This window comes from Aotus nancymaae, unplaced genomic scaffold (genome assembly GCF_030222135.1).
Source record: "Aotus nancymaae isolate 86718 unplaced genomic scaffold, 86718_ANA_hifiasm-v0.15.2.pri h1tg000016l, whole genome shotgun sequence".
In the NCBI taxonomy this organism is placed as follows: domain Eukaryota; kingdom Metazoa; phylum Chordata; class Mammalia; order Primates; family Aotidae; genus Aotus; species Aotus nancymaae.
This window is the reverse complement of record NW_026988428.1, coordinates 11274321-11300271: the sequence shown is the minus strand read 5'-3', so window position 1 is coordinate 11300271 and position 25951 is coordinate 11274321. Positions and strand designations below refer to the sequence as shown.

Sequence of the window (25951 nt, the reverse complement as noted above, 5' to 3'; positions counted from 1 at the left end):
TCAGACTAAAATGCATTTGTTCCTGGAGTGCTTAGTAGTTGTGGATGAACTGATATCTATCTTATTTGGCAATATAATAAAAGGAATGTGCTTTGACATCAGACAGAGTTCCAATATGAACACTTCAAGTGTGTTCATGGCTGTGTGACCCTGGATACTTTTTCTTAACCTCTCCGGGTCTGTGGTTACACACAAGTCCAAGGAAGATACTACAAGTGTAAATGAAATAATATATGCAAAGACACTTGTTATAATGCTTGGCATTTGACAGGTGTCCTGTGAATGTCAGCTCCATTCTGCTTTTGTGGCTTATAGCAATGGGGCATGAGGAAAATTTGCAGTGTTAGCATAGGTAATTTGAACTGAAAGGAAGAAGAGAAAAAAGTAGAATGAACATACCCAGTTGCTCTAACATGAATCAAAGTCAATTATTAACTTTTTACTGACTATACAAAATACAACGAAGTTTAAATAAATGTAACAACTGGGCTTAAGGGAGAAACAAACCCATATATTTTCTAAAACAATAAAATTAGATATTTGCCAAACTAGAACCTGCACAGGCATAATATTTTAATTAAATTTCTTCTGTAATGAGTATTGTTTGTTCTACTCTAGGATTGCATTTGGATAAAATATTGGGATAAAATTTAGAGAGATCTGTTTAGAAAAGGGAGTTTCTGGTTATTGGCTATTACTGTGTCTTTGTTTTCTCATTTAAAAAGTTACAAACAGAAAATTCAAGGTATTACAGTGGAAAGATGATGGAGTTTCTATCAAATTATATCAAAAGTGTGTTGTTCTGGGAAGAACTTAAACCAATTCAACACCTCAAAAGGAGGGCATGAAACCCACTCCTCCCGCCTCCAATAGCACTCCTTTTACTCATTTTTTTCCTCTTCTCTAAAATTCTAAACTGCTCACACATTCCAGATTGTTCCTGAGGAGAATGAGCATATGCTATCCTGGTGTGGAAATGCCTGGTATGCTAATTCATAGTTTGGAGGGGAGAGAAGATATGAGGTCGAACTGGAAGATAGTGAACTAAAAATAGTATAACCCACCTCCACGCCTCTCTTTAGCTCAGCGTCACGTCTTCCCCTGCCAAAGGGAAGCCACGGCGCCACAATATCCTGAGGAGAGACAGCCTTGATTTTTTTCTTGGGGACCCACTTTTCCCCTATAGGAGAAACAACCATCAATCACAATACCTTCCCTTATCCTGGCCAAAGGGAGGTTGGATCCCTGACTGAAGGTAGGCCTATCAGATACTCTTGACCTGGAATTTCAATGTGGAGAGAAGTGACACAAAAACTGAGAATGGTTGGAAATCATTTACCCTGGAGGCAGTGAAACTAAGGAAACTGCATTATTCACAAAACCTGAATTCCTAGAGCTTCTCTTGTCCTTGAATAAAGCAGATTCTTCAGCCTCTCCTGTGAGCTACTCCATATCCTTCCGATAAATTCATTCACTTGCTTAAGCTATCCAGAGGCAGCATCTGTTAACCTCATCACAGAATTCTGATGAAAATAGCTTCTCAGATGCTTCAGGTTCCAATATGCAATGCCAAAGGTCAAAATTTAAGGGTAGGGGAGGAGTCATTTGGGTCAAACATTTACTAAGGCACCAAACTCAATTTTTCTGAAGACACTCTTCTCCGAAAGGTTGGCTTTATGGCATCCCTTACAAAGCGAGGGCCGCACAGGCCTGGGAAGGAAAAGGAGCCCCTGAGACCATTTTTCTTGCAACTAGTTTGGTTGAAATCACCAGTTTCCCCAATTCTTCTAATGCAATCCCAATGAGCCCCATAGATTCTAGAAAAGTGTCAGTGGTGCTGCTCTAGGTGGGTAAGTTTCAATCTGTCTTGTAAGAGGCAGTGACAATGTTACACAGTAATTATATAACAGATTATGGTGGAGAAGCAGCCGCTGCCTTTAAAAAAAATCACTGCGTGGGAACTTTTCAAATCACAACCCTCTATTAGGAGCCTACATTTCCCAGAAGATCCTCGTTCCTTCATTTAGGTAGCAGTTTTAAAGTCAGCTGGAACCACTGTTTCCTCATGTCAGCAACGGAAAGGGCCAAACTGTATTTTATTTTACCAAAAAAGCAGCACATCCTAGGCATGGCACTTTGTATCCCTAGGATGCCACCTTGCTTCGAAATTATTTTCAGCTTTGGTTTGAAAAGTATCCTGTCAGCAAAACTAGCCTTCTCCCCATGGAGTTTAGGAGGCAGGAGGGAGTAGGGGAAGGGATGTGTAGGAGATGATGTTCCTGAATCATTTACCAGAGCCCTCCACCTGTTGAAATTATGTCCTCTTCCTCTCCTCCTCCTCCTCCTCCTCCCCCTCCCTCTTTCCCAATTCCCCTCCTCTCCTGCTTCCTCTTCTCCGGACTCCTGCTCTTCATCTTTTATTATTTGTTTGGTTTTGCTGCAGTTGCAACTCCAGTATCCTGATAGGGGAAGGAACTTCAGTGTATTATTATTTTTTTTTCTTAGACGGAGTCTCACTCTTGTCACCCAGGCTGGAGTGCAGTGGCGCGATCTCGGCTCACGGCCACCTCCGCCTCCAAAATCAAGCGATTCTCCTTCCTCAACCTCCTGAGTAGCTGGGATTACAGGTGCATGCCACCACGCCCAGCTACTTTTATATTTTTAGTAGAGATGGGGTTTCACCATGTTGGCCAGGCTGGGCTTGAACTCCTGACCTCAGGTGATCCGCCCGCCTCAGCCTCCCAAAGTGTGAGCCACTGTGCCTGGCCCAGTGCATTCTTTTATTCAACAACATTTGTTGAGTATTCTGTACCAGGTACTGGTTAACTAGATAGGCAATGTCCTTGCCTTCTAGGAGCTTCTATTCTAATGGAAGGAGACAGAAGCAAATGATTGTTTCAGATCTGCTTGGCCCACAGGGAGTGCCTGAGTCTAACATATGGGCAGGGGATTCCAAAGTCCTTACTTTCCAGGTGAAAATGGTTGCTTGTGTGAAGCAGCAATTAGTTAGATGAACACTTCAGACAAGGACAATCAAAACAGGAAGTTGTCAATTTCAAATACATTCAAAGGAAAAGGTTTCAGGGAAGGTTTTACTTCCATGGACTTATTTCAGCATTTCTTTGGTCTTGTGTGAGACCTTTTAATGAGTCCCTTGCATTCATGAAATGCTGTATGACTGCGCATAGTCCCTACGTGCATGTGACCTCATTTGGGTCCTGTGAGGACTGAGCAGGTATTATTCTGATTTTACAGATGAGAAAACCGAGGCTCAACAACTTGCCCACATGTACCCAGCTAGCTTAGGTGTATGACTAGAAACCAGGCCTTCCCCTTTCCTGATCAACACCACGAACTTCACTTCTCCTCTTTCACCTCCCTCATTGTCATCATTTTTGTCCATCACAAAGGGCTCTGCTGCTGTGGTTTGACTGGGATTAGCCATGATATTTTAGGAATATGATATTCTGGGAAACAGAACATACCCCCCAACATACACACACTCCTAGAAAGTATATATCCCTGTAATTTGCTACCATTATTTGTCAACAATCATTAGTTGTAAGCCTTTTGGGGGCCGGGCCTGGCTCATTCAGGAAAAGAAACATATTTCCAGTGGCATCTATCAGTTCTGACCAGCATTGTGGCACAAGAAGCCATCCACAGAGGATACAACACACCTAATTATTATTTGGCATCAAAAACACCAGGAGCAGGAATATTGATGACATATTAACAATTGCGACTCCTGAATTTATAACCATATTTGTTTGATTCATCCATTCCTATAAAAATTGATCAAGCTGGGCATAGTGGCTCATGTCTGTAATCCCAGGACTTTGGGAGGCTGAGGGTGGAGGATCGGCTTAAGCCCAAGAGTTCAAGACCAGCCCAGACAACACAGTGAGAACTCATCTTTATAAAACTTTTTAAAAATTAGCTTGGCACGGTGGCATGTGTCTGTAATCCCAGCTACTTGGGAGGCTGAAGTGGGAGGATCGCTTGAACCCAAGAGGTTGAGGCTGCAGCTAGCTATGATTGTGCCACTGCACTTCAGCCTTGGCAACAGAGCAAGACGCTGTCTCTCTCTCCCTGTTTTTAATGATCAGTTTAGTGATAACAGAGTGGAAACCACATATAAATAAACTTTATTACAATAATATGTCCTCTACTAATGAAAGTTAAGATTAATCTAACATCTATTATAAACCAACCCCTATGCTAAGTGTTCCATGTAATTATCTCATATAATGTTTATCACAACCTTTAAAGGTAGGTGCTGTTATTGTAACCATTTTACAGATGAAGAAATTGAGGCTCCAAAAGGTAAACTGTTTTGCCCAACAATATATAGCTACATGGTGATAGAACTAGTGTTTGAAAGTTGGGCCGTCTGACTGCAGAATCTCTTTCGTAATCACTGTTCTAATTGGTGCACAGATTATTAGAGTTAGACCTTAGTTGAACTTCCTATTTTAGACAGAAGGAAGCAGAGGCCCTAGTGGATTAAGGATCTGCTTTAAATCTTTACCAACAGAATGAGACTTGCTTCTACATTGCCTCTCTCAACTGGAGAAGAGCTGGAAAGTCTTTTGATATTCACCTATAGGTTTGCAGAAGAATGTCTTTTGAGAGTTTGTGTAGAGAATATCCATGCCACATAAAGTGGAATCTTGACAAACTTGTACTCATGAACCCAAGAAGGAGGTTGTCTATTTAATCATAAACATTTCTAAGTGGCTAAAAACTAAACATATTCTAGTAAGAGTCTCTTATTCTATGAGGTATGTTCTAATAAAGAGAAACCTGGAGCAATATTTGTTTAATAATAATAAATTTATCTGAAGCTTCCAGGGGAGTCATCTTTGAAAAACTCATAAGCAAGAAGTTAACTACTGTACTAAGCTAATGATAATAGTGTAGGTTTTATTACTTTGGTTTTGGTTGGTTTTATTTTTTTCTCTCTCTCTTTTTTTGAGTTCAAAAAACAACAGTCAATGTTAATAATCCGTTAGTTCTAAAGGAAACATTTTTAGCTCCAAGAAAATTACTTTTTCCTCCCAAATCTGAACCTGTAAACACAAAAGCTCTTTGTCTTATAAAAAGGCTTGGCGTTAGTTGTCTCCACAAGATTAGCCCTATTGATCTGAAGCACCTGTGCTTCCAGAAAATGTAGGACATTATCAATTTTTAACATTTGTCCAGGAAGCTGTGCTTGGACTAATGTTATTTATCCAGCTGGGTATACTGACTAGGACAGAGCAGATCAAAGTAGCTGGGGATTGTGTAACATCTAAGATTGGCCCTGATAATCAATCAAGCCTGGAGCATGTGGACATGATTACAAAATACCATCTTCCCCTCTTTTCAGGATACTGATAAAGCGGAAGACAGTGCTGTCATAACCCACTTCAAGAATTCTGGGGACCTGTTTTTAGGTCATTCAGTTGTTCTGCTTAGTTTTCTGGATGGTGAGCACACAGAAAGCACAAGATGAAAACTCTAACAAGCAATTTACATCAATGACACCCTTGGGGTTGTTAAAAGAACAAATGAAAAGGGGTGTGAGAGGAGGTCTGTGGAAATGTGTGCGCCATCTCCGGATGGGCTTGCTCAGGCCCTCTCCGGGGAGGCACACTGTGCAACTGCATCCCCGTTCCTGTCCCCTCCACCTGCACACACTGGAATAGCAGGAAGGCAGCAGAGAGCACACACAAAAAGACACTCAGGAGGGGAAACAGTCCCAGTGTTTAACCTTGGGTGTTCAGCGAACACAGTAGGGCTAGGGGTGGGAGGGCCAAAACAGGAAGAGGAAAAATACAAGATGGTCTGGTAAGAAAGCAAAAATAGAAAGAACTCTCAAATTTTTAAAAATAAAAATCAAATCAAAACCAAAAGTCACAGGCTGCATTTATCTGAGAAGCGAGAAAGTAAAGGAAGCAATTTAAACTAGAACGATGCAAAAGTGGCAGGCGGCGCAGGGAGCTCCCACTGCCTTCCCCAGCATGACTGCAGGGGTGGGAGGATGCATTCAAACCAAGCACCTCCAAGCTTGGCAAAGAATTGCTTTCTGAATGACGCCAGGCCTCACCCAGCTGCCTGGAAGGAGCTCACATGAAGGTAGGAGGGAAAGGATTGCAGAGAACCCGCTGGTGTGCCTCTTCCCTATCTGAATTTGAATGCTTCTCAGAGAACTTTAAAGGCTGACGGCTAAATTTAATCAGGGTTAAATCATTGAAATGAAGATGTTCTCATGCAACACAAATGAAAAGTGATTCTGCCAGTTCTTTCCCTATAAGGCAATGAATGGTACAGGCTCCTAAGGAGCAGCCCAGCAGTTTGGAAATGTTATGAATTCAGGGGAGGCAGGAAATGTGAAAGTCTGCTTCATTGCTAATATTGTCTTCCGGGGAATTTTGGCCTGTAGGTGAAACAGGAGGGGTTTTACAGCTGGTATTGTGCAATGACTGAGCACTTGCTCGCTCTCGGTTCAGTAAAATTCTTCATACATGGCATCCTAACTACATTCTATATTTCAAGAAGCCGTTTTCTCTAAGGAACTCCAAATACTTTTTGCAAAGGCACTTACATAAACCTTACAACCATGGACTTAGACTGAATGAAACATTAGTTTGTTGTTTCAAGAGAGTTTGGCAATCTGATTTTGTGCCAGTTTAATCACTTTAGAAAAGTACAGGTCCAGTTCTGATTCAGACTGGCTTATCTGCCACGTGATTTATTTTCCGTAAAAATAAATGTTAAATCAACAGTGATAAGTCATGTATGTTTGATACAATGTGATGAGAAGGGCACTTTACCTCTGCAGTTGTGCTTCCAAAAACCCGTAACTCCTGTCTAACCACAGGAAGAACATTAGATAAACCCAAATTGAATAACATTCTACAGATTACCTCACTAGTTCTCAAGGTCACCCCACACCAGGAAAATCTGAAAAACTGTCACAGTCCAGAGAAGCCTAAGGAGGCATGACAATTAACTGTAATACAGTATCCTATTGATATGTTACTATTGACCTTTCCTGAAACAGGAAAGGGTATTCGGGAGAGACCAAGGCAATCTGAATAAAGTGTGGTCTGTAGTCAATAATAATATATCAATTTTGGGTCCTTAGTTGTGACAAGTATACATAATACAGGATATTAACAGTAAGCAAACTAGATGTGCAATACATGGAAACCTTCTATATTAGCTTCACAGCTTTTCTACAGACCTATTCTAAAATTAAATGCTTATTAAAAAATAAATATCATGCCTGTAATCATCCCAACCCTTTGGGAGGCCACGGCAGGAGGATTGTATGAGCTCAGGAGTTTAAGACCAGCCTGTGCAACATGGTAAAATCCTGTCTCTACAAAAAATGCAAAACTTAGCTGGGTGTGGTGGTGCATGCCTGTAGTCCCAGCTACTCTAAAGGCTTAGGTGGGAGCATGGTTTGAGCCTGGTAGGCAGAGCTTGCAGTGAGCCCAGATTGTGCCACCACACTCCAGCCTGGGCAACAAAGCGAGATCTTGTGTCAAAAAAAAAGTCAAAAGTTAGTCTCATGATTCCGCAAAATTCAAAAGTAATTTGAATCCATTTCAGGTTTCGAATCATGGTTAGTTTAGATCCCTGTTCCCAGTGTCCTATTTTTATTGGAATTTTACCAAGAGGAAAATTGAAACATAAAGACAGGGCTGAACTCAAAGTGAGGGCTGATGTGACAAAGGAGAATTTCTCTTTCGGAACTCCTCTACCTGGCTCTCCACTCAAGCACCTGGCCTCTGGCCACTGTCTAATTAGCTTCCGCCAAGATAATGGATAATAAAAGAGTTTTGGGTGTTACCTTTGTAAGAGTTTGTGTATTTTAATGGGATATTTTGAAGAGAGAAAATGGGTGCTGAAGAATGATTTTATTTTGGTAGAATTTCCAATAAAGAAACAGTTAGATGATTTCATTTGTCCTCAAGCTCCTTCTGGTCACTGGGTCAGCCCCTACCTAAATAACACAGGATAGACAGCTAGTATTAGGGCAGTGGCCATCAATTCTGAGACTTAAGGGCATGACTTCCTGGAGACAACCAGGGATAATGTGACTTCTCAGGCATATGAGATACAGTCAGTGTGGGAGTGAGTCCTGAAGCCATGACAGCAAGAGGCCAGCCCCTAAGAGATGATCTGTACCTTGCTTTTTGGTCTTTAATAACTTGAGACATTGCTGCCAGCTACTTAACCAAGCTCTGCAACTGCTGTAATGAGAAAGTGATGAACTTTGAACTCACAAAGTCCTGCATTCAAGTCCACCACGTCCAAATTTGCCACTTCCTGGCTGTGTGGCCCAGGTCAGCCTATTTAATCTTGCTGATCTTCCAGTTTTTCATCAGAAACAAGGTTGATCATAATACTGCCTTGAAGGATATCTGTGAGGATTAGCTAGAGGGAGTGTGTGAGAGCCCCTTGCCCAATGTCTAGAATACAGTAGGTATTGAACAAATGTTCTTTCTTTTCGCCCTTTCCTTCCTTTCTCACAGAGCAGGACAGTGGAGACAGGCACAGTCTGGCAGCTCAGTCCCTCTCACAAATTGTTCTCTCTGTTCTCACGAGATTAGCATTTCTAATAGGATCAGGAATTCTTCTAATTCATTGATTATTAATCCTAAGGTTTGCAAATAATCTCTCCTGATTTGTGCAGAACCAAGAACGTAATGCTTTTTCAGGGTTTAAATTTATTTATTATTATTTTGTTGTTATTCAGTGGAAAGGTCCAATTTTATCTCACCAGAAATTGTCTAGGTGGCTCTCCGGCTGGATAATTAGAGCTAATGGAGCCCAGGAGCTATGCAAAGTAGACATTAAAAGAGGATTGCTTAAAACAAGATGGGAACTGTCTGCTAATAGATGCCTTGCAGCCAGAGATGTCAGGAGATCTTAGTAGAATTGTGAGAAATAAGCAAGAAGCAAGAGAGCTAAGAGTGGCGGGGAGAAGAAGGAGTAAAACAGAGCAAGCAGCAGGCAGGCAGGGTAAATAGGGAGACCCCTCAATACAGAGACAGTCTAGCAGTAAAAAAAACTGGAGAAAGCTGTTTCTGAAACCTTCATAGGGCCTTCAAAGGGAAAGATTTCCCAACATCCAGGCCTTTTATAATTTTGAATGACAGCTGCCTTCACAGTAAATGTATTTTTGTCATGATAAGTGAAACAAGTGCGTCTCTTATTCTAGGCCTATCCTCAGAGTGTGGCCTGCCGAACTGTGCAGTTTACATCCAACCCACATGGAAAGCTTCTGCCTTTCAGCAAACTAAACCAGCATTCAGGTTAAATGGCCTTTCATTATTGTTATTGTTATTATTATTATTCACAGTCTGCATTACTACATAACAGTAGCACTGTCAAGCAATCCATCATTTGAGTTTGAGGAGTTCCACAGAAATCTTTCCATATTTGACCCAACAGGGTCTTCTGAGGAGTCCTCTGTACCATTGCGGTCAGTGAGGAAACATGAATTTTAAGGGTTTTACTACCAAATGTTCTTTGCTTTATTATTATTATTATTATTATTGAGACAGGGTCTCGCTCTGTCGCCCAGGCTGGAGTAAAGTAGCTGAAACATGGCTCACTGCAGCCTCGACTTCCCAGGCCCACATGATCCTTCCACCTCTCAGCTTCCCAAGTAGCTGGGGCTACAGGCACACACCACCATGCCCAGCTAATTTTTGTATATTTTTTGTAGAGACGAGGTTTTGCCATCTTGCCCAGGCTGGTCTCAAACTCGTGAGCTAAGCTATCCTCTCGCCTTGGCCTCCAAGTGTGCTGGTGTTACAGATGTGAGCCACTGCACCTGTCCCTTTGCTATGTAATTTAGAAAAATTTTTTAAATAAAAAGCAGTTATACATGTTTATGGTAGAAAATGTTGAAAGTAAGAACCATCTAAATAAATATTGCCCATTACCTCATTAACCAAGGATAATGCTATAAACATTGCTGTTTTCTTTTTCTTTCAACATTATGTTTGCATTTTCAATATAAAGGTGACCTAGAAAATGTGGGAAACGGAAAAGAAGAACAAAGTCCATAATTTTCCACCAAATTTTGGTATTTTTTTTCCTTAGGTTCTTTTTTGTCTCTATGAATAACATTCCTCCTTTAACATGGCAGCAACCAAACTGGATATACAATTTAGCATTGTGATACTTTTGCCTGAAATCATCACAAGCTTTTTCAGGGTTACAAGTTTTCTTTTCAAAAATTTTCATTTCTACCAGCACCCTAATACTACATAGAGTAGTTATATTGTTGCTTACATTCAACTATTTACCTAGAGTTAAGATTTAGTTTGTTTCCAGAATTTGTTATTAGAAATACTATTGTGTCAATAGTCCTACCCTAATAAAATTGTTTAAAGATCCTGAAAGTGGTATAATTTTTTTATCTCAAGTTGTTACTATTTATGTAACAGATGTTTATTGAGTGCCTTGATATATGTAGAATGCTAGAATATCTAACAGAATAAAATATAGACCCTGTACTCTGGAGACTGTAGTCATATAGCAGAGATAGATACTTATACCACACCTCTAAGTTCACCTTGAGAAGTACTACAATAGAGGTGCCAGGATCTACTGTACAGAAATCATTTGTTCTGTACTTGGCTTATAGTAGTAGTATATAGTAAGTGCCTAGTAACAAAATGATGGCAATGATGATGACTGTAGCCACCATTTTTTTTTTTTTTTTGAGATGGAGTCTTGCTCTGTTGCCCAAGCTGGAGTGCAGTGGCATGATCTCAGCTCACTGCATCCTCTGCCTCCCGGTTCCAGCGATTCTCCTGCCTCAGCCTGCTGGGTAGCTGGAATTACAGGCATATGTCACCACGCCCAGCTGATTTTTGTATTTTTAGGAGAGATGGGGTTTCACCATGTTGGCCAGGCTGGTCTTGAACTCCTGAACTCAGGTGATCAGTCGCCTTGGCCTCCCAAATTGCTAGGATTACAGGCGTGAGCCACTGGACCCAGCCAGCCACCATATTTCTAATAGAATCATTTAAATACTGGTTTCCATGATCCTCATTTATAGAAAAACAAAATCAAGAGAGCAACAAAAAGTTATTCATGAATTATAAGAATCATTGCTAACCCACTATATGTCTAGGCTATGCCAGCAAATAGCAAAGATTATTAAGTTCCTTCTAATTACTAAGACAAAGTTCCTTATAGAACGCAAACTACTTCTATAGTGATATTCTAATAGCGTGAGGTCAAACCAACTTAAATGCTGTCAGACAGCATGACAGTCCTCTTCTGAACATGACATGGGTCAGATACAGCTATTTTTAGATAAGAGATAAGTCAGCTTAACTACACGTCTATGTCTTTAAAAATAAAAGCCCATATAACTTTGGGGACCAAGACGGATTAAGGGAATGCTAAAATTTTCCATAGGTGGATTTTTTTGCAGGTAGTTCCTGATTCCCACCATTGCTTTCAGCAGCCGGGTACACAGACCTGAACAATGGTTAATGTTTAAAAAGGTATAGCACATTCTGGTTAACAGCTTTGCTCATTTCCTTTTCCTAATGGTGCTGCTGTGATTGCAGAACTCAAGTAAGAGCTTCTCACCACATGAGAATACATGAGAAATGATGCTCAAGTCATAATAAATGTGAGATTAAAGTCACTTGAAGATAAGAAAGTTGCAGCCTTAAGGAAAAACTTGAGTTGGCTTGGACCTCTGCAGGGGCAGGTTTACTGTAGTTTGTGGAAATAACCCACAGCTACCACTAAAATATGTGTAAGGATTTCAAACAGGAAATGAAGGAAATGCTGCATTAAACTAAAAGCACTTTGGGATTTAAATAAACCGAATATAGGTTCTCTGGTGAGAATTTGATCAGGGCACTGCTGGCATTGGCTCACCCTCTCATCTACAGTAGTGGAAAGAATTACAGTCTGCCTATCAAGTCCAGAATACAAAGTGCTTTCAGTCCTCTGACTATCCTCTTTCCTCTTTTATTAATTTCATTTCTCATTAAAATCCCCTGTACAATGTTCCATGAGAGCCAGCTCAAGGCAGCTACTGACATTTCCCATAAACGATATGCACAATCTTCTTCCTAACAATCCAATTAGTTCTACTTCCTTCAAACTTTATTCAAAACTCATCCGAGCTATGTCTGATAACCTTACGGTCATTCCTTGTCACTATAAACCCTCAGCAATTATTGTTGATTGATTTGCTCACTGTGACGGTGTGTTTACTTGTGCCTGGCATTAGGCTTGGTTCTGGGGCTACACTGATGAGTAAACCCTCATCACTGCCCTCATGGAGGTCACAGTTCACATGAAAAAAACATCCTAATAAACTGTGATAAGGGCAATGGTCAAGATAGGCGTGCAGAAGTATGAGGACAAGTCATTCATCCTCTGGGGTGTCAGAAGAGTTCCTGGAAAAGCTGATGACTGAGCTGGGTTTTCGAGTAAAGGAAGGTGGAGGAGGCACAGATGGTAGGTAGTGAAACCCATGAATAGTTGAGATGGCCCTGTGGGTCATGGTATGCTTGGGTATATTCATGACTTTCACTTCATGAGAAGTTCCCTGTGTTTGAGTTATTTTCCTAGAATTGAATTACAAGCTCTCGCAGGGACCATGTTTTCTATTTATTTTGCCTGTTCTGCCTTGGGTCTGTTACAATCCCCAGAAATTTTTAAAGAGTATGTTTTACCATTCTAAGAAACACATTGCTGACTCACTGACCACCTCCCGGCCACTCTGCCCACTGTGTGTTAACAAGACTGTGTGGCCATGGGAAGATGTGTAAGGCTCTCAGCTGCAAGCCTTTTATCAGCTGTCAGGATAGACCCAGGAAGACACGGAGGTCTGACTCAAAGCACGTATGTACTGCCTATGGTAAGAAACCATCCAAACCACTTACCCAGAAGTTCCACAAGCGCATCACATGCCAACATGCCATCCTTCCACTATTTCATGTTCTTAGCCTTTGGTTGGTGATTTAAATTTGACATTCAATGAGCTCTGTGCCAATATTTCTATTAAGATTTCATTGGATAATTTAAAAAGTCACTAAGCAAGTATGGAATGGATTTTCTACTCATCTCACAGAAATAGTAATCTTTTTTAAAATTCAGATCTTAAAATTGATGTGGTGGATACTTTTATTGATGTGGTCACTGCCTCAAAAGTTGCCACTGCTGGGCACCTCACTGTCCTCCCTTGAGTCACGTGACTTTCTTTACAGGTGGAAATACTTAGTGGACCTCAGGAGCCTCAGAAAGTTTTGTTGAGTTCCTCTGCTTTGCAATGAGAAGATCGGATCCAGGTTAAGGTTGAGACTGGGTATGTGTGCTTTGTTTCCAGCCTCATATTTGGCCCCTAGGTAAATACACATCCACATTTCAAGGCTGCCACATCTTTCATGGATGGTTAAATCCCAATACCTCCCCCACTGCCTGGGGTCAGGGGTGGAGGAGGGAAGAGAGGTAGAACAACAGGGTAAACTGAAAACAAACAAAAAAAAGATAGAAAAAAAAGCACTAAGCCAGTTTCACAGGCTCTGTTGCTCCAAAGCCATCATTTCAAAGTTATGGCTTTAAACTTATGGAGGAGGCAGCTTTCACCTGAGTCCTCCTTAATGGAAACAGCCAGAATCTAGCCTGCCTTTGGAAAGAAGAAAGGATGATTTGGAGCATGAAGCCAGCTGGGAAAAACTGGTCATTGAACACAAAGCTTTTAGAACTTACAAATAAAATAGATGGGTACTTTGTTTCTGATAACCCAGTAGCAGGGCCTAAATCACATTTGAGTGTGAAAATGAAATTAATGGCCTGTTTTAAATTCCCCAACTAGAGTTTCCAAACTCTGGTCACTGGTGTCCTAACAAGCAAACCACACATGGAGGAGATGGCTAAGTATCAGCCACTTCCAAACCCAAGGCTGTGCCACGGAGGAGGAAGAAAGACGAGCAACACTTCCTAATTTAGTCAAACTAAATAGTACCCAGATCCAGTTATCCATTTCAAACATATTAGAAGAACTTTATGCAAATACTTTGGGAAAGCAAATAATATTCATGAATGATCTTAACTCCAAGCCCCTGTGTCCCTATTAGTCTATCAGAGATATTAATATTAGTACTTAACTCAAAAGACAGTGAGGACATGTCTTCATATAAAAGACATGCGATGTTTTTATTTTTTATTTTCAGGACAGAGTTTCACCATGTTGGCCAGGCTGGTCTTGAACTCCTGACCTCAGGTGATCTGCCTGCCTTGGCCTCCCAAAGTGCTGAGATTATAGGCATGAGCCATCACGCCCGGCCAGACATGCAATGTTTCTGAGTCCTCACATAGTAGGCACCTAAAGGCAATTTGCTTTTTCCCTTTCCTCCACAATTCTGACTCCATGTTCTTACCATCTTGGCAATTGGCCATAAAACCAAGTTCTGGGCTTTTCTATGTTCATGTTTGTATTCCCAGCAGGGTCTTGAAAACTCATGAAGAACAGAAACCTTGTTTGATAGGCTGCTGTTCCCACAGAGGGGCGGACATAGTAGGTGGACAGTAGGTGCTCGCTGCGTTTCTTTTTATACCTGCAATGATCTGCTTCCCTCTTTTCAGACATTTCTTCCCTCTTAATTACAAAGGATGATAAGGAAACATAAAATCTTTTCCAATACTTCATGGCCTTTCCCCACATTTAAAGACAACAAGGCCAACAGGAAAGGAAAAAGAAGGGGGAAAGTATTTCTTAACATATTTGACCTAATTAAAGGACAATGCCTGAATTTCCCAACCAGGGCAGCATTACTGGAGAGATAACCCAAGAAATGGCTTTTTAAGTATAGTCCCAGCAAAATGGAAGTTTAAAGCAATTAGCCATCCAAGAGTGTATTTTACAGATAACCCCTTGGCTTTACTGAACACAGCTCTCTAATCTGTTGCAAAATACCAGCACCCTTGTGGCTGCCTCATTGATACCATCAACCACCAGGCAGAGAAAGTTTGGGGTGACTTGAACTTCTATAGATAGACCTCTATAGACAGAGACAGAAGGAGATTCAAGATTACCCATTTTTTCATTTCACAGATAAGCAAGCTGAAGCCAGAGAAGTTACATGTGCTGGAGATGCAAAAATGAGGATGACATGGCCCTCGCACTTAGGGAGCAAGCATTCTAAGAGGGAATGAGAGACTAGAAATATTCAGCTATACAACAACACAGAATGATGAATGTAAAGGATAGGATAGGGTGAGAGCCAAAGTTCAGTTAAGGAGAGTGAGGCACTCACTTTGAGCCCCAAACTTAAAGGGACACTAAAAACTCAGTAATCAAAGAATATTATCAAGATAAAGACAGTATCATCGGCATTACTAATTTTTTTCTTTAGGCTCAGCTTCCGGTATGGCTCAGTAAGACACTATTGCTGATTCTGTCATTAACATTTTAATAATTTATTCACGTGCATTTTTGTATTAATCTTGATTATTTAATAAATATTGCAGGCTGGGCAAGGTGGCTCATGCCTGTAATCCCAGCACTTTGGGAGGTCGAGGTGGGCGGATCACCTGAGGTCAAGAATTCAAGACCAGCCTAGCCAACATGGTGAAACCAAGTCTCTACTAAAAATATAAAAATTAGCTGGGCATGGTGGCATGCGCCTTTAATCCCAACTACTTGGGAGGCTGAGGCAGGAGAATCACTTGAATCCAAGAGGCGGAGGTTGCAGTGAGTCGAGATCATGCCACTGCACTCCAGCCTGGGCAACAGAGCAAGACTCTATCTTGAAAAATAAATAAATAAATAAATAAATAAATGCATTAAAATAGTCTTTATCTTAGTTACTGAGTTTTTTTGGTGCCACTTCCCCCCTGCCTCCCTCTAAAATTTTGTAGCCTAGGCAAGGGCCTCACTCTCTTCTCTGGGAGAATCTACCAGAGGCAAGGGTGGGGCTGCTGTGTGTGTTCCACAGAAGTGCAAGGTTTTTAATTCAGATTCCAAGAGGCTTACAAGCAGCTGTGCCTTGATATGCTTTAACATTTTATATGACAGTTTGTTGTATTCCTTGTTTGTAAGAAAGAGATTCTCAGGTTTAAAAAAATGTTTGAAAAGTTCTAACAATAATAAGAAACAATTAGATTCAAATACATAAGGCCCATCACATACATCATGGAGTGTGAGCAGGTAATCTGGGGGAGAGAGTAAACAGGCAAGGCAGAAGAATCTGAAGAGGCACAGCAGATGCTGCCTATTCTACCAGAGGTGCCATGGGTTTCAAAGGTCAGCTGTTTGCTTTCCTTTCAAGCTTCCTCTGCAGAGTCCTGTCAGCAAACTCATTTACAAGTTATTTTCGTAGAACAAATGACTTGCATCCTCACTTTGTGGGAGAGAGGGATAAATGAATAATTTTTAAAAATTGACTATCACAATAGAGTCTTTTTCTTTCTTTCTTTCTTTTTTTTTTGAAAGAAAGAAAAAAACAATGAAGAAGAGGAAGAAAAAGGAAGAGAAAGAGAGAGAGAGAATGGGAGTATTGCTTTCTTGCCCAGGCTAGAATGCAATTTAGTAATGGGTATTGAAAACCTCTTTTATACCAATAATTATACTTAATGATGTAGACAGGAAGGAATAAGGGAAGAAAATAACAAACAAGCAGCCAACCAATATTTCATTTAAACCTATGAAATGCTATGCAATTACTGAGGAGTGATTTACTTCCAATTATGTAGTCACTTACGGAATAGGTGTGAGGTGGTAATGTATATTTTGTGTATTTGAAGTGGAGAGTTCTATAAATGTTTATTAAATTTACTTGTTCCGGGTCTGAATTCAAGTCCTGGATGTCCTTGTTAATTTTCTGTCTGGTTGATCTATAGAATCGTTAGCTCTTCTTGTTACATTGATCCTTTTGCCATTATGTAATGTCCTTCTTTGCCTCTTTTGATCTTTGTTGCTTTAAAGTCTACTTTATCAGAGGCGAGAATTGCATCTCCTGCTTTTTGTTTATTTGTTTATTTTTACTCTCTGTTTGGTTGGTAAATCTTCCTCCTTCTCTTTGTTTTGAGTCTTTGTGTATTGTTGCATGTGAGATGGGTCTGGATGCAGCATACCGATGGGTTTTGGCTTTTTATCCAATTAGAATATATATAAGTTTAATACTGCCATTTGATGCTATCTGGCTGTTTTGTCCATTAGTTGGTGTACATTTTTCATTGTGTTAATGCTCTTTGCTTTTTGATATATTTTTGGAAAGGCTGATATTGGTTGTTCCTTTATATGTATAGTGCTTCTCTCAGAAGCTCTTGTAAAGCAGGCCTGGTGGTGGTGAAGTCTCTAAGTACTTGTTTGTTCGCAAAATATTTAATTTTTTCTTCGCTCATAAAGCTTAGTTTGGCTGGATAGGAAATTCTGGGTTGAAAGTTCTTTTCTTTAAGGATATTAAATATTGGTCCCCACTCTTTTCTGGCTTGCAGGGTTTCTGCTGAGAGATCTGCTGTAAGTCTGATAGGTTTCCCTTTATGGGTAACCTGACCTTTCTCTCTGGCTGCCCTTAGTATTTTCTCCTTCATTTCAACCCTAATAAATCTGGCAATTATGTGCCTTGGGGTTGGTCTTCTTGAAGAATATCTTTGTGGTGTTCTCTGTATTACCTGGAGTTGAATATTACCCTGCCTTGCTAAATTGGGAAAGTTTTCCTGAATGATATCCTGAAGAGTATTTTCCAACTTGGATTCATTCTCTTCGTTACATTCAGGTACACCTATCAAACGTAAATTAGCTCTTTTCACATAGTCCCATATTTCCTGGAGACTTTGCTCATTCCTTTTTATCCTTTTTTCTCCAATCTTGTCTTCTCGTTTCATTTCACTGAGCTGGTCCTCGACTTCTGATATCCTTTCTTCTGCTTGATCAATTCGACTGTTTAAACTTGTGCATGTTTCGCGAAGTTCTCATGTTGTGTTTTTCAGCTCCATCAATTCACTTATATTCCTCTCTAAATCATCCATTCTCGTTAGCATTTCGTCAAACCTTTTTTCAAGGTTCTTAGTTTCTTTGCATTGGGTTAGAACAAGTTCTTTTAATTCAGAGAAGTTTCTTATCACCCACATTTTGAAACCTGCTTCTGTTATTGGAACACACTCGTTCTCCATTAAGCCTTGTTCCATTACTCATGAGGAATTGCGATCCCCTGTAGAGGGAGAGGCATTCTGATTTTGAGTATTCTCTGCCTTTTTAGGCTGGTTTCTTCTCTTCATTACATATTTATCCCTCTGTCGTCTTTGTAATTACTGACTTTCTAACTAGGTCTCTGAGCGGACGTCCAACTTTTGATTCCCAGCGCTGAAATCTGAGCAATCCACTGTGCCGGCCAAAACAGCGGTGTTAAGATTGATGGTGCTTTTCTGCCCGGGAATCTCCGGACTCTGCACCAAGAACTGCTGCCCTAAGGCGCCGGCAAAACCGCCGCGCCGGCCACAAGAGTCATTCTGGCGACCCGTGGGGCTCCTCCGCTGGGAATCTCTTGGTCCGTGAGCAACAAATATTCGTCTGAAAGTGTGGCGTCCTCTCGTTCTCTGCACTTTCACTGGGAGCTACGTGCCCGAGCTGCTAGTGATCAGCCATCTTGGATCTCTCTTTTTCCTTTTTTTGAGACAGAGTTTCGCTCTTGTTGCCCAGGCTGGAGTGTGATAGCATGCTCTAGACTCACAGCAACCTCTGCCTCCCGGGTTCAAGCAATTCTGCCTCAGCCTCCTGAGGCTGGGATCACAGGCATGCACCACTACTCCCAGCTAATTTTGTATTTTTAGTAGAGACAGGATTTCTCCATGTTGTTCAGGCTGGTCTTGAACTCCCAACCTCAGGTGATCCACCCGCCTCTGCCTCCTGAAGTGCTGGGATTACAGGCATGAGCTACTACACCTGGCCTACAGTCTTCTTTTCTTAGACAAATGCTTAATATATGGGGAGGAAGAAGAGTAGAGCCAGAAAAAGAAAATATCCTAGAAATGATTCATAAAATTGAATTAATCCAGCCAGACATGTTTGGGGGTTGTCACACTGCCCAGCACCAGAGAGAGACTTATTGTCATCTGCGTGTAAATGGTGTTCCCCTTGGAGTCATACAGTGCAAAACCAGTTGACTATATGGGGCAGAAACAGTTCATGACAGTCCTCTAAATATCCACAGGGAATGGCAGCTTGTGTCTACGTTTGGCCAATTTGCAAATCCTAATTCAAACAATTAGGATTGCTTGGTTTTAACAAGCTGGCTTCTCAGATTCCAGAAATTTTCTCTAGCAAGATCATTCAGTAATTTTCAGAAGAGATTTTCATTATCTTGAATCCCTGCAGTTATTAAAGGAAAAGGAGATGTGTTTGTTTGTGTGTGTGCGTGTGTGTGTGTGTGGGGGGGGGTACTGACAAATGATCAAGATGACAGGAGAATTTGCGAAGATGCTGAAAATAAAGGCTGCTAAGAAAGATTTCAAGATCATGCTGGGCATGGTGGCTCATGCCTGAAATCCCAGCACTTTGGGAGGATGAGGTGGGCAAATCATGAGGTCAGGAGTTTGAGACCAGCCTGGCCAACATGATGAAATCCCTTATCTACTAAAAATACAAAAATTAGCTGGGCATGATGGTGGGTGCCTATAATCCCAGCTACCTGGGAGGCTGAGACAGAAGAATTGCATGAACCCAGGAGGTGGAGGTTGCAGTGAGCCAAGATTGAGCCAGTGCACTCCAGCCTGGGCGACAGAGCAAGACTCTGTCTTAAAAAAAAAAAAAAAAAAAAAAGGCCGGGTGTGGTGGCCCACGCCTGTAATCCCAGCACTTTGGGAGGCCAAGGCAGGCGGATCATGAGGTCAGGAGATCAAGACCATCCTGGCTAACATGGTGAAACCCCGTCTCTACTAAAAATACAAAAAATTAGCCAGGTGTGGTGGCACAGGCCTGTAGTCCCAGCTACTCAGAAGGCTGAGGCAGAAGAATTGCTTTAATCCAGGAGGCAGAGATTGCAGTGAGCTGAGATCGTGCCACTGCACTCCAGCCTGGGTGACAGAGTGAGACTCCATCTCAAAAGAAAGAAAGAAAGAAAGAAAGATTTCAAGGTCAGATTCAAACTTAATATTCTTTGTTTGGTTTATATACCAAAAATAATCTGATATGGCCATGTACTGGGGAATCAAAATTTGACTCTTATATACTGCTGTCAAGATGTAATATGGTATTTCTGAAAGGTTATTTAGGGTGTGTGCATTTAAAGTCTAAACTGCATGTATATACAAAAAATTTAAAGTAGGCTTAAAAACTATGTATAAAATGACTCTAGGGCAGGCCTGGTGGCTCACGTTTGTAATTGCAGCACTTGGGGAGGCCAAGGCAGGAGGATCACTTGAGGTCAGCAGTTCGAGACCAGCCTGGCCAACATCATGAAATCTTGTTTCTACAAAAAATACAAAAAGTGCTGAGTGTGGTGGCACATGCCTGTGTTCCCAGTTGCACTGGAGGCTGAGGCAGGAGGATCACCAGAGCCCAGAAGGCAGAGGTTTCAGTGAGCCAAGATTGTACCACTGCACTCCAGCCTGGTCGACAGAGTGAGACACTGTCTCAAAGAAAACAAAATAAAATAAAATAAAATTACTCCAACAGCAAAAAAAATATATGTTAATACAGGAAAAAGAAGGCAGACAAGAAGGTCAGGGCTGTAGAGTTGCATTCGGGAGTTTGTTAACATATCTATGATATTAAAGCCAAGAGACTGGAGGCAATAACTGAAAGACTGAGTTTAAACAGTGAAGTGTGCAAAGCCGGCTGCCTGGAGCACACTAGAGTTAAGACCACGTAGATGAGGAGGAGTCAGCAAGGGTGCTGAGAAAGAAGGTGAAGGTAAAGGACAATCCCCAGCTTGTAGTGCTCTGCAACCCAGTGAAACAAATCTGAGGAAGAGGGTTCATGATCTGTGTCAACTGCTGCTGGTTAGTTATGTAAGATGAGACTGAAAGTTGCCCATTAGCTGCAGCAAGTGGGAGGACATTGGTGACCTTGACAAAAAAGGTTTTGGTGGAGTGTGCAGGTGAAAATCTGATTGGAGTGAGTTTAACAAAGAATGGGTGAAATTGGAAACAGTGAATGAAGACAGCACTTTCTAGGGGGTTTTCTGCAAAGAGAAGAGAAATGAATCTGTAGCTGAAAATGGAAATGAGGCTTAGAGAAGGGTTTTGTCTATTCGGGTTTTGTGTTTGTTTTGACGTGGTGTCTCGCTGTGTTGCCCAAGTTGGTCTCGAATTCTTGTACTCAAGTGATCTTCCTGCCTCAGCCTCCCAAGTAGCTGGGACTATAGGTGACAGCTACTAAGCCCAGCTTGCCTATTTATAGATGGAAAAAAATAAGTCTGTATGCTGATGACGATGAACCACAGAAGAAAAAGAAGAAAAACTTGATGTTCCAAGAAAGAGATATTCGCCAAAATAAAATTAAATTAAAAAGAGACTTGCTGGAGCTACGTCCTTGAATAGGCAAAGGGGGCCAGGATCCAGTGCCCAAAATGAAGCAGTTCTTCCATGTCAAGAGAAAGGGAAGCAAGGTGTAGGGCTGTAGATACTGGAAGTTGGGTAGAAGGGTTGGTGGGGATTTCAAAAACTTCCAGTGGCATCTATTTTTTCACCAAAATGAGAAGCAATACCATCAGCAGAGTGGGTATTGCTGATGCCCTGAAAGAGTAAAAGAGTGAGCTGACTAGGGAAACGGTATATGATTATTAGGAAATATGAAAGAGATGAATAGGTATAATTTTTTTTTTTTTTTTTTTTTTTTTTTTGAGATGGAGTTTCGCTCTTGTTACCCAGGCTGGAGTGCAATGGCGCGAACTCGGCTCACCACAACCTCCGCCTCCTGGGTTCAGGCAATTCTCCTGCCTCAGCCTCCTGAGTAGCTGGGATTACAGGCATGTGCCACCGTGCCCACCTAATTTTTTGTATTTTTTTTTTTTTGAGATGGAATCTGGCTCTGTTGCCCAGGCTGGAGTGCAGTGGCATGATCTCAGCTCACTACAACCTCCGCCTCCCAGGTTCAAGCAACTCTCCTGCCTTAGCCTCCCGAGTAGCAGAGATTACAAGTGCATACCACCACACCTGGCTAATTTTTGTATGTTTAGTAAAGACAGGGTTTTGCCATGTTGGCCAGGCTGATCTCAAACTCCTGATCTCAAGTCAGTCTACCTCGGCTTCCCAAAGTGAGCTGCCGCACCTGGCCAGAACAGGTATAACTTAAGGGCAAGGAAATCAGGAAAGAGTGAAAACTTAAATATGCACAATCGTTCACTTGGCAACGCCACTTCTGGGAATTTTTTTTAAGGAAATGATTAAGGAACTTTGCCTGAATGTTCACTGGCTGGACTGTTTGTAAGAGCAGGCAGTTAGACACAAATCTAAGAGCCTCACAGTAGTAGATTGGTTATATTTAACCGATTTCTTAATTGGTGCAGCCTTTCCAATGTATTTGGTGTATATGTTGATATTGGAAGCTATTACTCATACATTTAGAAGAAAAGAAGTCCCCAGGTTTGTAAAATAATTCATTTGTATGTCTATTTGTATCGATTAATATGTATCTGCGTGTTTAAAATTGGTAATCCTTGGGATAGATTAGGGACTGCCCATTCTTTTTGTTTACCGCATTTTGATTTTTCTATAGTAATCAGAATGAGAAATTTGTAGTGAAAAAAACAACACTAAAAGCCTGTCCACAATGTTTATGTTTTGTGTACTACCTCAGCCTGCTCTGAGCTTCCTAAAAGCTAAAGCAAACCTTGGTAATGCATGGGAAAGCTCCCATTACTGTCAGTCCCACCATTATCACTAAAACCACTCCAATTAAAAATAATGTGATATTTTATATGTGATAATTTAAACTGCTTTAATGTAAGTAGTTTGTGTGTGTAGGCATTAACTCTAATCAAAAACTCAAGGAATAATTAGTTAACATATGAAGCAACCGAATCTAAGTCAACTTTTTACAGCTGGTTACTTAGCATATGGAGAATGCACCACACTTATATAAAGCAACACTTGAAGGTAGTCGGTTAGCATAGAGAAATGTCAGAAAGGATTTTTGGTGGGTAAGTCATGAGCTGGCAGTGTTGTGTGCTGGCAGTGGTGAGACAGAACCCATTGTTCTTGCATGGGCAAGATTATGAGTTGGGCAAGTCCAGCAACACACACTCTTCAGGTGTGGGGTCCCTTAGCCCCAGGTCCCTTCACTCCAAAGAGGATCCTCTTGCATGATCCAACTCCAATGTCACCTATACAATCCTGCCGTATGTCCACAGGTCCGCTTGGGACTGTGCCTTTCCTGTAAGATACTGATTGGCACACACAGCAGGACAGCGGGAGCTGTTTAGAGACATGATGAGCGCTGGTACCTGCCTTCCTGCTGACATGTGTTTATATGCTTGCCTTATTTGTTCTGGGACTTACTTGGATTGTGACCCACCAACTGGTTTGATTCAAATAACATCCACTGGCCTGTTAGGTCTGTTAGAGGAAACTACCGAAATTTACCAGAAAGAACCTTATAACTGTCTTTTGGCCAGATTGATTTAGGCCATTTGCTATAAATAAAAACAATACTGGCCAAGGTGGGCAGATCACTTGAGATCAGGAGTTCAAGACCAGCCTGGCCAACATAGTGAAACCCTGTCTCTATTAAAAATACAAAAAAAATTAGCTGGGCATGGTGGTGCGTGCCTGTAGTACCTGCTACTCGGTAGGCTGAGGCAGAAGAATCACTTGAACCTGGGAGGCAGAGGTTGCAGTGAGCTGAGATTGTGTCACTGCACTCCAGGCTGGGCGACAGAGCAAGACTCCATCTCAAAAAAAAATAAAAAAATAAAAATAAAAAACAGAAAACAACCCCACTATTCTTCGATACGTACAATTGACATTGTCTCAGTACTATACGCAATCATATTTTAAGAATGTTGCTACTTTGATTTATCTGTCATGTATAACTGAAGTTTAAAGTGTCCTGCCTATCATCTTCCCTGTTTCCACAATGTGCCACTTCCTTTGAAATGGCTTCTCCAGAATTTGAATTTCTAGTTGCAAGTTGGCATTTCTCTGATCCGTTTGCAATTTATGCACTATTAATGTTTGGATTACAGTGGATAACTTTGGAGATTAAAATCAATTCATGCAAATGGATACCCGAGTAGGTAGTAGAAACACGATCTAGAGCCCAGGTGCGGTGGCTCACACCTGTAATCCCAGCACTTTGGGAGGCCCAGGTGAGCAGATCTCAAGGTCAAGACATCGAGACCATCCTAGCCAACATGGTGGAACCCCAACTCTACTAAAAATACAAAAATTAGCTGGACGTGGTGGCGCATACCTGTGGATCCCAGCCACTCAGGAGGCTGAGGCAGGAGAATCGCTTGAACCCAGGAGGTGGAGGTTGCAGTGAGCCAAGATCACGCCACTGCACTCCAGCCTGGCAAAAGAGCGAGACTCCATCTCAAAATCAAAAACAAAGAAAAAAGAAACATGATCTAGAATAATCTTACGGTTTGATACTGCATAAACATGTTTCATAATCTGTTTAATAGCAAACTTGATACTTCCTGAATGTGTCTGTCATTAGCACACCCTGTTCTGTTAGAAGAGAGAAATAAATCATATTTTTACTTCCTGTTCATAATCAAGGAAATTATTAAACTGAGAAAACTGTTTGCCCTCAGTTATACACTTTATTTCACTTTTCTTTTCACCAGTCTTCTTTTTTTTTCATCTTCTCATGCAGAGATGGAGCAAAAGCAACCCTCATACTCCAAATGGTGGTGTTTAACCTCGTTTATTTTAAATATACCTGCCTGATTCTGACCAGAGATCAAAGTGAACATTACAAATAATGGGACTAATTTATTCTTTGAGAGGAACACAGCACCATAAGGTGATACCTGAGGTATTTCTGGCCAACAATAAGAAAACATTACCCAAACCCAAACTGAGAGTCCTACAAAATAACTGGCATGAAATCTTCAAAAATATTGAGATCACGAATGATAAGAAAAAATTGAAGAATTATTCTAGATTGAAGAAGACTGAAGAAACATCAAAAGTAAATGTATCGCATGATCATGGATTGGATTCAAAAACAGGAGAAAAAAATGTTTGTACATATTGAAACAATAGGTTAATTAGGATGGGATGAGTGGATGAGATAGTGATACTAGATGGTGATACTGTGGTGTCAACTCCTGCTCTTGACAACTGTGGCTACGTAGGAGAATGCACTTGTCTTTTAGGAAATTCACACTGACATTCCCAGTGGGGCTGGAGTATTATGTCTCCAACTTTCAACTGTTTCAGAAAATAGATAAGATATATAGCTAATAATAAAGTGGCAACATGTTAACAATTGGGGAACCTGGGTAAAAGGTATATGGTAGTTCTTCGTGTTACTGTGTCATCCTTTCTGTAAGTTTGAAATTTTTTTCAAAATAAAAAGTTAAAAAAAGAGAACTATTGAAATGCCTCATGAAGCAAGAGTCATTAGGTTACTTACTTACCATTACTATTAAAATGATAATGCTATCTATCTCCATAAAACAAGTTGAAAATACGTATATCTGTGGATAGATATACATATATAAGATATAAACAAATGATCTATTTTTTTTTTTTTTTTTTTGATACAGAATCTTGTTCTGTAACCCAGCTGGAGTGCAGTGCTGCGATCATAGCTCACTGCAGCCTTGAACTCCTGGGCTCAAGCAATTCTCCTGCCTCAGCCTCCCAAGTAGTTGGGACTACAGGTGCGTTCCCTCACACATGGCTAATAACAAAAATTTTTTTTTTAGAGATGGGGATTTCACTATGCTGCCCAGGCTGGTCATAAACTCCTGGCCTCAAGTGACCCTCCTGCCTCAGCCTCCCAAAGCACTAG

At 41.1% G+C, this 25951-nt stretch overlaps 1 protein-coding gene and 1 long non-coding RNA gene across 3 annotated transcripts in view; one reads left to right on the top strand and one right to left on the bottom strand.

Moving 5' to 3' along the window:
* The window catches only part of POC1B (POC1 centriolar protein B), a 221879-nt gene that overhangs the window by 24300 nt on the left and 171628 nt on the right, over positions 1-25951 (bottom strand). The gene's annotated exons all lie outside the window — the stretch shown is intronic.
* Positions 5948-25527, top strand: LOC110569280 (uncharacterized). The gene is made up of 2 exons (XR_002479394.2): positions 5948-6120; positions 24806-25527. It is a non-coding gene; the product is annotated as an uncharacterized LOC110569280 (long non-coding RNA).